This window comes from Oratosquilla oratoria, chromosome 13 (genome assembly GCF_046742065.1).
Source record: "Oratosquilla oratoria isolate Oo_2021 chromosome 13, ASM4674206v1, whole genome shotgun sequence".
Classification (NCBI taxonomy): domain Eukaryota; kingdom Metazoa; phylum Arthropoda; class Malacostraca; order Stomatopoda; family Squillidae; genus Oratosquilla; species Oratosquilla oratoria.
Window position 1 is genome coordinate 68,992,115 of NC_134789.1, and position 13,142 is coordinate 69,005,256.

A 13,142-nucleotide genomic window follows, 5' to 3' on the forward strand; every position below is an offset into this window, starting at 1 on the left:
CTGAGCTTTGAGGCTTCGGAGAGGAGGGTAAATGTCTCTCTTGTCCTACTTATACTCTGTATCTCCATTTTTTGTTCTCATCTTTTTGTACTCCTTGATAATGTGAATATATCACGAAAGCGCTCGGACTCCGTGTGTTTTTCCTTTTCCTAGTGGACTCTGCATATATATATATATATATATATATATATATATATATATATATAAATATTTAAAATATATATATATATTATCTATATATACATTTTTTATATACATATATATATACATATATATACATATACATACATATACATACATATACACATATATATATACATATATATATACATATATATATACATATATATATATATCTATATATGAGAGAGAGAAGAGAGATTAAAATTTATCATCCTTCCTTTTTGAACTGCAATAAATGTCTAAATCCACACAAGAAAATGTTGCATGATGACTCTGGTGCATAGGGCTGCAAGTCCCTAAACCACTGACTAAAAACTATGCAGCCAGCCTCAGTGCATGGATTACATTAATGACAAAATAAAGAAATATTTCAAACTGACCCTACACATCACATCACAGAGCACATCATCCATATTGGCAAACACCCATATTCGAGGCAAAACTATATCTTCACTAAAGATTACTGGAACCAATACAGAACAACTACTAACTAAAATCAATTTGTTAATCCAGAAGGCTAAACAACTTAAGAGCAATGGCCAGAAGACTTGAGGCTTCTATATAATTAAAAAAGTATCATTATTTTATATACTACATAGTGAGACCTACAGCTCTATACCAAGGCACTCGCATATGCAGACAACCTTACAGGGGTAATCCAGCAAAGATATAGAGTAAAAGTAAAAAATAAAATAACATAAAAAAAATCATGTCTCAATGAACTGGAGCTGTGGTTGACAAAGGCAGAATGTCTGCATCCCCTCAGAAGTCCTCAGTGGCACTGCTTAGCTCCAATTTCTACAAATCTCGCCACCTAGCAATACACCAAAAGTACTTGACCTGACTTCATATAAAATACATACACGACCTATACCCCATGCATGGGTACCTCACACTAAGGGCAGAAATAAGCAGAGTATGCTTATATCAGACATTGGCACTGTATTTGGACAGTGGAAAGAGACAACAGTATTCTGTGTGCAGATGGCTTGTGGGAGCTATACTCTGATACCTGCATATTCATGGGATGACTGAGCATGTTTTAGGCAGTCAATATGGACTTTTGTAACATCCTCACAGATCAAGTCATACAACATTGTTTCATGATTGGAGACTTATCCCTACTCAAAAAAGAAAGATGATCACTTCTGATTTTCATCTAACCCTCCTTCCTACTGCCCCCCTCAAATCTCTTGTTTATATGGAGATACAGAAATGGTCTCCACGGACAGAAGTGCTAGTAATCACAAACTACTAAAGGCGTCCAACAACTAAGAAAACAAACAAGGTCAACCTACAAACAACACTCAATAAAGCCTAAGAATAACTGGCTGCACCAAATCAAAGCAAATGAACATCTACACATCCATCCCATAGATCAGAACAGTGGCCCCACCCTATCCTTACACTGTATCACACAAGGCCATAATACATAAAAGTAAAACAGTATTCTATTCAAACACCTACAATACATACATATACCAAGGCTTTTTCCTTCTTACAAGGGAGGTAGCCAAAAAGGAAAAGGCATAAAATCATTCCCACCCATTCCATCCCTGAATACACTCCACACCCCTCCACCCTCCCTCTTATCTTAGCACCTCCCGGATGACGGGCCACCCCTGCACCCTGTCCACTGCCCTGGGTCAGAAGCAGTGTCACAATACACAGCACATCCATAGCAAGGCCGCTTCATTAAATCAGCGACCCCCCCTCTCCGTCCCCCCATGCATAAAAGGAGAAGACAGGGAGAAATCCCTTCTGGCAGTGTCAAATTTTGCTCACAATAACCTAGCTTTAGTAGATTTTACAATACAAATATATAAACACACATCACAAAACAAACACTCCTCTAGACCACTAAACTCCCCTAAAAATCAACCCAGCAGAGAATTCACTTCCATAACTGACAAAAGTAACACTGGCATGCCTATATTCAGATCACCAAACTGTACTAACAGAATCAGCCAATACGACCCCCATACAGACTACACAAGAGCATTCCAGACAGCATTACAAACACTGAACAATCTATGGGCTGAATCAGTGACTGTGACCAGTAGGCAATTGGCCATGGGATTCCTGCACAAGACCTGAGGCAACTGATTGAGATATAATACAAATCACATCTAGTTAGGGAAACATAAGGTGAAGGCAGTTGTTAAGATGATGCGAACAGGTAAGGCACCTGGGTTAGATGGGTGTCATGCAGAATGTCTAAAAAAAAAAAGGGGAGGTACAGTGATGGTGGACTTGCTGGTGAGGTTATTTGTTTGTTTAAGAGAGGGTACAGTGCCTGAGGACTGGAGGAGTGCCTGTATAGTTCCACTTTACAAGGGAAAAGGGGACAAGTATGTGTGTAGTAGTTTCACAAGGATCAGTTTATTAGGTGTAGTTGAGAAGGTTTATGGATGGGTCTTGCTTGAGAGGATTAGGAAAGGAATAGAGAGTAATTGGTGAGGAACAGTGTGGGTTAAGGACAGGGAGGGCTGGTGTGAATCAGATTTTTGTGGTAAAGCAGATATGTATGAAAGCTTTAGGAAAAGGTAAGGATGTTTTTTGAGGGCCTTTATGGATTTGGAAAAGGCTTATGACAGGGTAGACAGGAAGGCACTGTGGGAGGTATTGCAAATATATAGGATAGGAGGAAAGTTTTTAAGAGCAGTCAAGAGTTTTTACAAGAGTAGTAGAGTTTGTGTTAAAATCAGAAATGGAGAGTGAGTGGTTTGAGGTAAAGGTGGGTTCTAATGAGGCAGGAAAGGGAGAAGTGGGGGTGGAGGTTGAATGTAGATTGAGAGAAGCAAGTAAATGCCTTGGGAGATTAAAAATGTAATGAGAAAGACATTTGGGAATGGATTCTAAGGAGATTGTATGAAGGCATGATTGTGCCAACAACACTGTACGGGGAGGAAACATGGAACATAATAGAGGAGTTTGAATGTATTTCTGATGAGGTGCCTAAGAAGTATGATAGGGACTACTAAGCTGGATAGAATGTAGGATTACACAACCCCAAAAGCATATATAGCTTAGATAACACCTTGGAGAAAGCGGAGTGCAATAGAGACTTGAGTTAACAGAGCATTAGGTTTCATATGATGGTTATGAATAAAAGTGAAGAGGTAATTATCAAACTATCTGGCAATAGTTAGGCCCATCCTTGACTATGCAGTACTTTTGGTCTCCATCCTATAGAATGGATATCAATTCACTAGAATCAGTACAGAGAAGAATGACCAAAATGATACATGGGCTCAGAAATTTACTTTACGAGGACAGGTTCAAGCACATTAACATTGGGTGATAAAACAGGTGTTCAAATAGATCAAAGGCTTTAACAAGCATGATGCAAACGAGGCCAACATATTAACACAACAGGGCAGGACTCAAGGTAATGGATTTAAATTGGACCAATTTAGTTTTAAGAAGGAAATAGGCAAGAACTGGTTTACTAATAGGGTGGTCAACGAATGGAATGGACTTATAGGCAATTCACTCATAGAATCTCAGTCGATTCTACATTTTCAGTTGGCAGCCCTGCTCACCCTTCACTACAATGCAACTCGAACTTTTTCATATCTACATATTTAAATTTCCAATCTGAGTGTCACTCTTCCAACCATATACGTTCATACAACCATATTCACAGACCCTATACGTTCGTACAACCATATTCACAAACCCAAGAAGATAATGAATACGAGATGATGAAAGCAATAAACTAATCTAGATTGAAAAACCATGAGGGGTATGTACTTAAGTCATGTTCAATTTTGACTCATGAGATTGATTAGGGTGGAGGGAGGGAGGGAGCAAGACGCTGTGCTTCCCACCACCCGTCCAGTATCAAAAGATAATCATATAAACCTTTCATTTTCTCTTTTATGTGTCACTTTATGGGATATGAGAAAGCACAGTCATATTCATAACTATATCAAGACAAATTATACACCCAGCCTCTTAATGACTGGACACAGCAATAATCAAGTAAAATGCTGTATAAACATTAAAATTATTTCCTTATCTTATACTTGCTATTATTACTTTCTCTGTACTATCGAGATGGAAAGCTTTGAAATAGGTGAACAAGGACTGCTTCATCCCTAGATGTACATGAAATTCGTGTAACTCATATAGTCACTGAGCTAAGTGAAGAAATATGAAAACATTTTAAGTTTCAGCCAGCTCAGTGGGGAAAGGGTGAGCAGAGCTGCCAACCGAAAATACATAATTGACAGATTCTTTGAGTGAATTGCCTATAGTAGCTATGTAGTGAGCACTGAAAATATAGGTCGTTTTAAAAAATGGTTGGACAACTTTATGGATAGGGATGACAGGTGGTAACGGACATGGAACTGCCTAGTGTATGCCTCATGATCTCTTGCAGTTTCCTTCATTCTTATGTTCTTAGAATATGTTTTTTTTTTCTAGGACAGCCTTTCATGGGCATTTTTTTCTCCTTTTACCCGTTTTGCCACACATAACAAACAAATACATAAATAAACAAATAAATAATGTTCCCTTTTCTTCCACCCATACTGACATCACAATGTATGAGATATGATCAATTTTACAAAACATTGGTAGACGTGTACAAGAGAATTCACAAAAAATGTTTCTACTCTGCACCAATTTCCACAGGATATATATATATATATATATATATATATATATATAAGGAATGTCCAAAAAGAAATAACAGAATTATATACAGAACAGTGGACAGATGGAAAAGTCTCCATGTACACACAGTACTCCGAACATAATAACTTTTGAAAAGTACCTTAATAATTGTCAGAGGGGTATAGATATACAACCAAAGGGCAATAAATATAAAGCATGAACCAGAGGCCTGATAAGCATCTTGTAGAACTGTGTAATAAAGATATCTAATTACTTTACTAGAACTATGTAATAAAGATATCTAATTACTTTACTTTGGAATTCCCTGGGTAAATTTTTTATTTGCACACCTAAGTGATATATCAGTAAAAATTCTAATTTTTTCAATCATATTACATTATAATTTCTGTTCTCCTTACTTGAAAAAAAAAACCTAAATGATACACTTCTGATAACTTGGAGCTAACACGAACTTCTAGTTGAGGGGGGGAGGAACGGCCTCGTGCTTGTCCTCTTAGTCTCAGTCTTGTGTTTTTCTTTTATTCTGTTAAATTTTATAGGAACGGCCTCGTGCTTGTCCTCTTAGTCTCAGTCTTGTGTTTTTCTTTTATTCTGTTAAATTTATAGAATAATCACCACTGAAAGATGCACCCAACCAGTCACTTTATAATCATGTAATTGTAATACTGCCCGTGTAGCCTGTCTTGGACTCTTGGGCCTGTCCCTCTCTGATCCAAACTGGCTGGACATGGCTCTACCAGGTGAGATGTTTGTTTTTGTTTGTTGTGGAACATAAGCCTCCTGTTCCTGGGTATACAGGATACTGCAGAACAGCCTCTAACTCCATCCCAGACCAGATAGATGATACTAGGGCTGGAGGTAGTAGTGGACCACCAGATACAAGGAAGACCCTCTAAATTCGACTAAATAAACTAAGTAAGTGAAGAGAAGTCTGAAGAGGGACCTATCTTCAGTGCTGAATTATAGTAGTACTAGGACTGAATAAATTGGTCTAACCTGTCAAAATTAGTCTTTTATTTCAAGTGCTACTGTACCTGTCAAGATGACCAGTTTGAGCAAGTTCTTTTTTATTGACTTCCAATGAGAGAAACATATTACAGTGATATATTTTAATCTACAAAAAATATTCAATTTTTTTTAATACACCACTTAGGTGTGCAATTCTAGAATAACAATATTCCCTGAAATATGAAAACTAGTCCCAAGGGCTTTGGCTACCACCTGTGTATGGGGGAAAAAGCCTTTGGAATATGTATGTAGTCCAAGGGTTTTGCAAGTGGAAAATTATTGAGAAATGTTTGTCTGTACTGCTCAGGATATTCACTGTGACCCTTGCCCGAGAAGAGTAGTGAAGAAAAGAAAAAAGAAAAGGAAAAGGAGGCCTATCTCTCTACTACCCAATTCCTAATGCTGTTCATAGCCCCGCCTCGATCTTTTACATAAATCTATGTTTAGCATTTGTTTCAAAGTTCCATTACTGGAAATGGTAAAAACCCTGCTGGTATACTTAAGAAAGAAAGTATGAAACAAGTTTCCCAAGTGACTACACCACCAATAAATTACTATGAAATGGGAAATACAGTAGACTGCATAATGTTTCAAATTCCCATATCAGCTCTAAAATTATATGCATACATTGGGGTATACCAGGTGGTGGTAGATATACACTATTTTCAGTTTTGGAGGAGAAGATATAAATTTTTATAACCTAACCATGACCCATTGAAAAACTGGTGTCTAGTTTGTCTTCCTAAATACCTAATACTACCCATTAGTCATTTCAATCCGTTCTTGTTCATCATAATTTAGATGAGGAGCACCCATTACTCAATTTCCTCCCAATTCTTCCTAACAGACACCTGTCAATCTAAGTATGAGCCATCACATGCATCACTAGGGTACCTGAGCAGATGTCAACAACCTGAGGTTCATAGATTGATATTTTTACTCTGACTGTGGCATTTAAACTAAAATACTTCCGATTTACAAATTAATTGACACGAACTTATGAGTTTTATAAATACGAAGCTCCATTGTTGTGCAGTATATATTCCATACAATTATAACAGCACCACCATTGCCTCAACTGTACAACAGCCACCCTTGTTTCCCGTCACTTCTAAATCGTCCCCGCAACACATCTACAATTGAACCCGATAGACACCTTTACACTTTTATGCATGTTTAAAGAAATCTAAATAAAGATCGTCGACTTCTGAGTTTAAAAACAAATCCTCCATCCTCCAGGCATCTTGTACACGTATTTTCATGCACCAAAACAATAGAGGCTTTACAGTAGAAGGCATAAACTGCACATTTTCTCATACCGACACTCGGTTGTTGGCCTAACCTCTTTGTTTACACATCACCGCTTTACTGTTGCATTACATTTATTTCAATACGTTCCAAAGCATTCCTCATATTACAAGGAACCATATACACTGTATGACTTACGGGTAATTGCAATAAGTCACTGCAAATTGTAGAATATTATGAGTCTTCAATATGGCACCGTATCCCACTCGCCATGATGTCTCGGCCAACACTGGCCTGCCGTAAAATGGATGTCGCAAAGCCAGAGGGTACAAAGCCGCGGGAAAATATTTTGCTCAGCATGGATAATAACCTATGTAAAATAAGACATAGCAATCTATATTTCCATAATTCATAAGTGCTAAACTTTGAATAAGTATAATTATGTTCAATAACCACGGATTAGTGTGTATTTTCTTTTAGAATCCAACACATTTTACGGCTTTTACGACATTGAAAAACAGAAGACAAACGCTATGCGTTACAGTTAATTATCACACGTATAAGACGGTTCCGCAACACAGCAACTTTTATATTATTGGTATGTTTTATATTGATTGCCCCGATATTCGTAAAGAATATATTTAGATTATATGAAAATAAGAGGTAAATATACAAAATAAGTCGAGTGACGTAACACAAATTATAAATTATCATATAATAACAGACTGATGAGCAACTAACTGCTGTTGCACATTTGGAAATGGGTCACTCACGTGGAACGAAAATATATGAAAAATGAACGACATATTAAAAATTACTGTTAAGCTCAATGTACAGAAACACGTGGTGACCTGTTGTTATTTTTCAGATCCATAATGTGAAATGAGAAACGTAGAATGTATTCTTTTACCAAATACCCAGAAGAGGTTCGTACAAAAACTAGACGAAGGATTACACTGCTGATAAATTATTTTAATATAATTTATATCTTTAACTCTGCTAATGAACCTTAGCCTTACTCGCTCGTCAGAATTAACATAGAACACGAGGTCTGTAGAAATGCAAACTTTAAATTTGATACCCACATGATAAACCATATTTAGACAACTGGCGTATTTTAACTTCCGGTGAGTTAGTTCAAGAATCGAACGAAATCTAACGGTAGCAAATTGTTACGTATATGCATGGATAAATTCGATTAATTTCCGCGTGAGAATCATGTTTACATGTAGGAGTTCACAGTGGTCGTATTGCGCCTAATAAACATAATGCAGCTGAATTATATAGGTGCGTGCATAGTGGCAGAAATCTACAGAAACAATGAAGGACAAAAAATAACTAGCGCATGGGAAGTTGGGAACCTAGATATTTCCAGTGATGCTGCCGGAAAGGTACGTCGCAACACTGAATGTTTGCCGCTTTCCTTCTGGAAACCCGGAAGTAGCTAAATATTTTTTTTTATCCGAAGACCATTATGATGGATATTCACATTTATTTCTTTTTATGTTCATATCAGAAAAATACACGAAAATTGAATCAAAATAAACATACTGCTGACGATTGAAGAAATAATGTGAATGGAAATGCAAATGTACTTGCTTATCTAGGAATACCATGTTTTTAGTATAGAAAGAACAATACACATTTTATCTATCTAAATCCATTTGATGCTAAGATTAGTTGAGCCTCTTCAAGTAACCTTTCATTGCCAAATATGGTACCAGAGGTCTGGTGTGTCTTGATACTTGTGGGTGCCGTTGTGGTAAGGCGGAGGAGAATGAATACCCAGGGGCACAACGCCCCCAGAGAATAATCACTCACCATCTCATTGCCCAAACCTGCACATAGGTGCGGGTACTTGATGGATAGAATGACCTCATAAAGAATCAAAACACACATAAACCGCCATTCCAAACAAATACTGGAAGAAAACAAGGAAGCACGAATGCTAAGAACATAAGAACATAAGAATGAAGGAGACTGCGAGAGACCATAAGGCCTACACTAGGCAGCTCCGTATCCATCACCACCTCTCATCCCCATCCATAAAGTTGTCTAATCGTATCTTAAAACAACTGATAGTTTCAGCGTTTATTACATGGTTAATAAGTCTATTCCATTCGTCGACCACCCTATTAGTAAACCAATTCTTGCCCATTTCCTTCTTAAATCTAAATTTGTCCAGTTTAAAACCATTACTGCGAGTCCTGCCCTGTTGTTTTAATATGATGACCTTGTTTGCATCACCCTTGTTAAAGCCTTTGATCCACTTGAACTCCTCTATTAGATCACCCCGCACTCAGCGTCTTTCCAGAGAGTGCAAGTTAAGGTGCCTAAACCTCTCTTCGTGGGGCAAATTTCTGAGTCCATGTATCATTTTGGTCATTCTTCTCTGTACTGATTCAAGTAAATTGATGTCCATCCTGTAGGACGGAGACCAAAACTGTACCGCATAGTCAAGGATGGGTCTAACTATCGCTAGATAGAGTTTAATAATTACCTCTGCACTTCTATTCGTTACCGTCCTAACAATGAAACCTAATGTTCTGTTAGCTTTATTCCTGGCGCTAATGCACTGTTTCCTGGTTTTAAGGTCCGGACTCACTAGAACTCCCAAGTCTCTCTCGCATTCAGTTTTCTCTAACAGCGTGTTATCTACGCTGTATCTATTTTCGGGGTTGTGTAGCTCTACGTTTAACACGCTACACTTAGAGATATTGAAGTTCATTTGCCATTTCACCTGACCTAATTGGCGTCCTATTTTAGTGTCGTCCACAAATTTACTAACATCACTATTAATTCCATCGTCTAAGTCGTTTATGTACATAATGAACAACAAGGGACCCAAAACCGAGCCCTGGGGGACCCCACTAGTAACATTGCTCCACTAGATTTTACTTCATTTATGGTCACCCGTAGTTTTCTGATACTAATTCAAGCTCTAATCCATTCTAATATGTTTCCTCCTATGCCATGGGCTTTGATTTCATTTAGTAGTTTCTGGTGTGGCACCTTGTCGAACGCTTTGCTAAAGTCAAGGTAAATAACTGTATATATATATATATGTGTGTGTGTGTGTGTGTGTGTGTGTGTGTGTGTGTGTGTGTGTGTGTGTGTGTGTGTGTGTGTGTGTGTGTGTGTGTGTGTGTGTGTGTATTCACCTCACCTCGGATCTGCTGCAGTCTCTGTCGAGACAGCCAGACACCACCCTACCCGATCTCTGGGTAGGTCTGAAACCACTCACACACCGGCACAGTAAGGTCACAACTCCTTGACTAACGTCCCGTACCTACTCACTGCTAGGTGAACAGGGGTTACATGTGAAAGGAGACAATCCCAACTTATCTCCCCCCGGCCGGGGAATCGAACCCCGGTTCTCTGGCTTGTGAGGCCAGTGCTTTACCAATCCGCCACCGAGCCGTGTGTGTGTGTGTGTGTGTGTGTGTGTGTGTGTGTGTGTGTGTGTGTGTGTGTGTGTGTGTGTGTGTGTGTGTGTGTGTGTGTGTGTGTGTGTGTGTGTGTGTGTGTGTGTGTGTGTGTGTGTGTTAAGGCATTATGACAGGTTGGTGAAGATGGGTGAGGTAGACATAAATCAGAATCCAAGTTTATTTCTGACTAGTTTCGAAAAAGTCAGAAATAAAATTGTATTCTGATTTATCTTCCTCACCCACCTTCAAAGGATTACAAAGGATTACAAAGGATTATAAAGGCGGACCATGCCGACAGGAGACCTTTTGGTCCATATCTAGGTCGGATGCGAAAAAAATCATAATAATAATAAAATAATAAATAAAAATTATAATAATGTAAATAACAAATAAAATACATAAATAAATGTATACGTATAGTTAGATAATAAACAAACAGGTAAATATTAAATAATAATAAATTGACATATAACTAATAATAAATGAAAATCAAACTGACAAATGATAACAAAACAAAAACAAATAATACAAAATAAATTATAATCATTGCAGCACCTTGCTTAGGTGTTTATCTAAATGATTCTTAAAGCTTCGAACTAAACTACATTCCACTACATGTGCAGGAAGTTTATTCCATTCATTAACTACACGGTTGGCAAAGTTGTTTCTACCTACTTCCAAATTGAATCTATTTCCGAACAGTTTGAGACCATTGTTTCTTGTCTGATTCTCATTCAATGTGAAAATTTTGTCACTTTTGATGTCAATTCCCTTTAGAATCTTAAAGACCTGTATCAAGTCACCTCTGAGTCTACGCTTTTTTAGGGAAAACAGATTCATGTGTTTTAGTCGATTTTCGTATGATTTATTTTTGATATTTGGAATCAGTTTTGTGGCTCGCCGTTGTACTTTTTCCAGTCTGTCAATGTCTTTAATGAGATTCGGTGACCATACGGAAACAGCATATTCCAAATGTGGACGAACTAACGATTTATATAGCTTGTTAATGAGTGATGTACTTTTGAAATAAAAAGATCGCGCAATCAGTCCTAGAATCTTATTTGCTTTCTCAGAGGCTGAAATACACTGCTTGGATGATTTGAGGTCGTTACTGATAATTACGCCGAGATCTTTTTCACTATCCACTTTTGTTAACGAATTTCCAAATAACTGTGTTGTAGAATTCGAGTAAGTTAGTCACGCAAGAACGTTTCCGTCTGAAACCATGCTGGCTATCATTAATCAAACGGTTACTTTCTAAATGATGTTCGATAGCATCTCTGATGATAGTTTCCATTATTTTTCCTACGATTGAAGTCAAACTTATAGGCCTATAGTTATTTGGCTTCTTTTTGTCACCTTTTTTGAATATGGGAGTAACGTTAGGTAGCTTCCATTCTCTTGGGACATCTCCGGATATGATGGATTTCTTGAAAATAATTTCTAATGGAACAAGAATCTCATTTTTCATTTCCTTTAAGATTCTTGGATGCCAACCGTCAGGCCCTGGTGTTTTATTAACTTTGAGTTTATCTACAGTATACACCTTTTAATTTTTTCTTTTGTTATATTTACCGTAGTAAGTTTACCCTAGACTTTTCGCAGGTTTCAGTTTGGAGTTCACTTTGAGGTGTTTTGTTTACGAATACTGAGCCAAAATAATTGTTTAAGATATTACACATTCCTTCATTTGAATATTCAAGTTGACCGTCAGCAGATAATAGTGGACAAATGTGATTCCTAACAACATTTTTATCTCTAATGTAACTATAGAATTCTTTGGGATTCTCTTTGAATTTATCAGCGATGTTTATTTCGTATTGTCGTTTTCTTTTTCTTATTGTCTTTTTTAAATCTCTCTGTATTGATATATAACTTTCATAGTCATTAGATGCACCTGAGCACTTATATTTCTTATAAGCCTGTCTCTTTTTTAACAATATTTTTTCAGTTTCTTTGTCGAGCCACTTTGGGCGAGCCTGATTTGGGGGACGTCTGTCCTTAAAAGGAATGTAAGTTTTAATCATCTTAGTGAGCGTATTTTGAAATATTTCCCATATCTGATCTACAGGTATTTCGTTTCATTTTGCCTCCCAATCTGTAAGCTGAAGCTCCTGTCGTAGTCCTATGAACTGAGCTTTACTGAAATCGGGTATTTTAGAAGCACAAGTATCTATTCTAAAAAAAAATAGGAGCTTGAATTTAAGTTGTGATCGCTATTTGCAACAGATTCACCGACTTCTACATCAGTTACCATGTTTTTCGCGCCTTGTGATCAATAGATCGAGTAAGTTTCCATATCTTGTGGGCTCTTTTAAATGCTGAATTAAGTAATTGTCACCAAGAAAATCAATCAAGCGACTACCTATATAGCCATGTTCAAGGGTCATCCAATCAATGTCAGTAAAATTGAAATCACCCATTATCAATAAATTTCGGTTGCAGAAACTAGACAGTTCTTGAAATAACAGTTTGTCGTCTGCGAATGATAATGTCTTTGGTCTATATATTACACCTATATTAATTTTTTGTCCATTTGTTTGGGTTAACTCAACCCACAAACTATCATATTCATCCTGTTTCACTTTCTCTAAAACACAAGCATGAACATTGTTTTTGACGTACAACAGA

At 37.3% G+C, this 13,142-nt stretch overlaps 1 protein-coding gene across 9 annotated transcripts in view; it reads right to left on the bottom strand.

Moving 5' to 3' along the window:
* The window catches only part of LOC143032481 (uncharacterized), a 90,477-nt gene extending 83,098 nt beyond the window's left edge, over positions 1–7,379 (bottom strand). For 8 of the 9 annotated variants that reach the window (XM_076197328.1, XM_076197327.1, XM_076197324.1 and 5 more), the window contains exon 1: positions 7,282–7,379. The gene's annotated coding sequence lies outside the window, so the exon portion shown is untranslated. Of the gene's footprint in view, positions 1–6,832; positions 6,962–7,281 lie in introns of those variants that run through there. The other variant, XM_076197325.1, reaches the window with a different exon arrangement.
* Between the last annotated feature and the right edge of the window lie 5,763 nt (positions 7,380–13,142).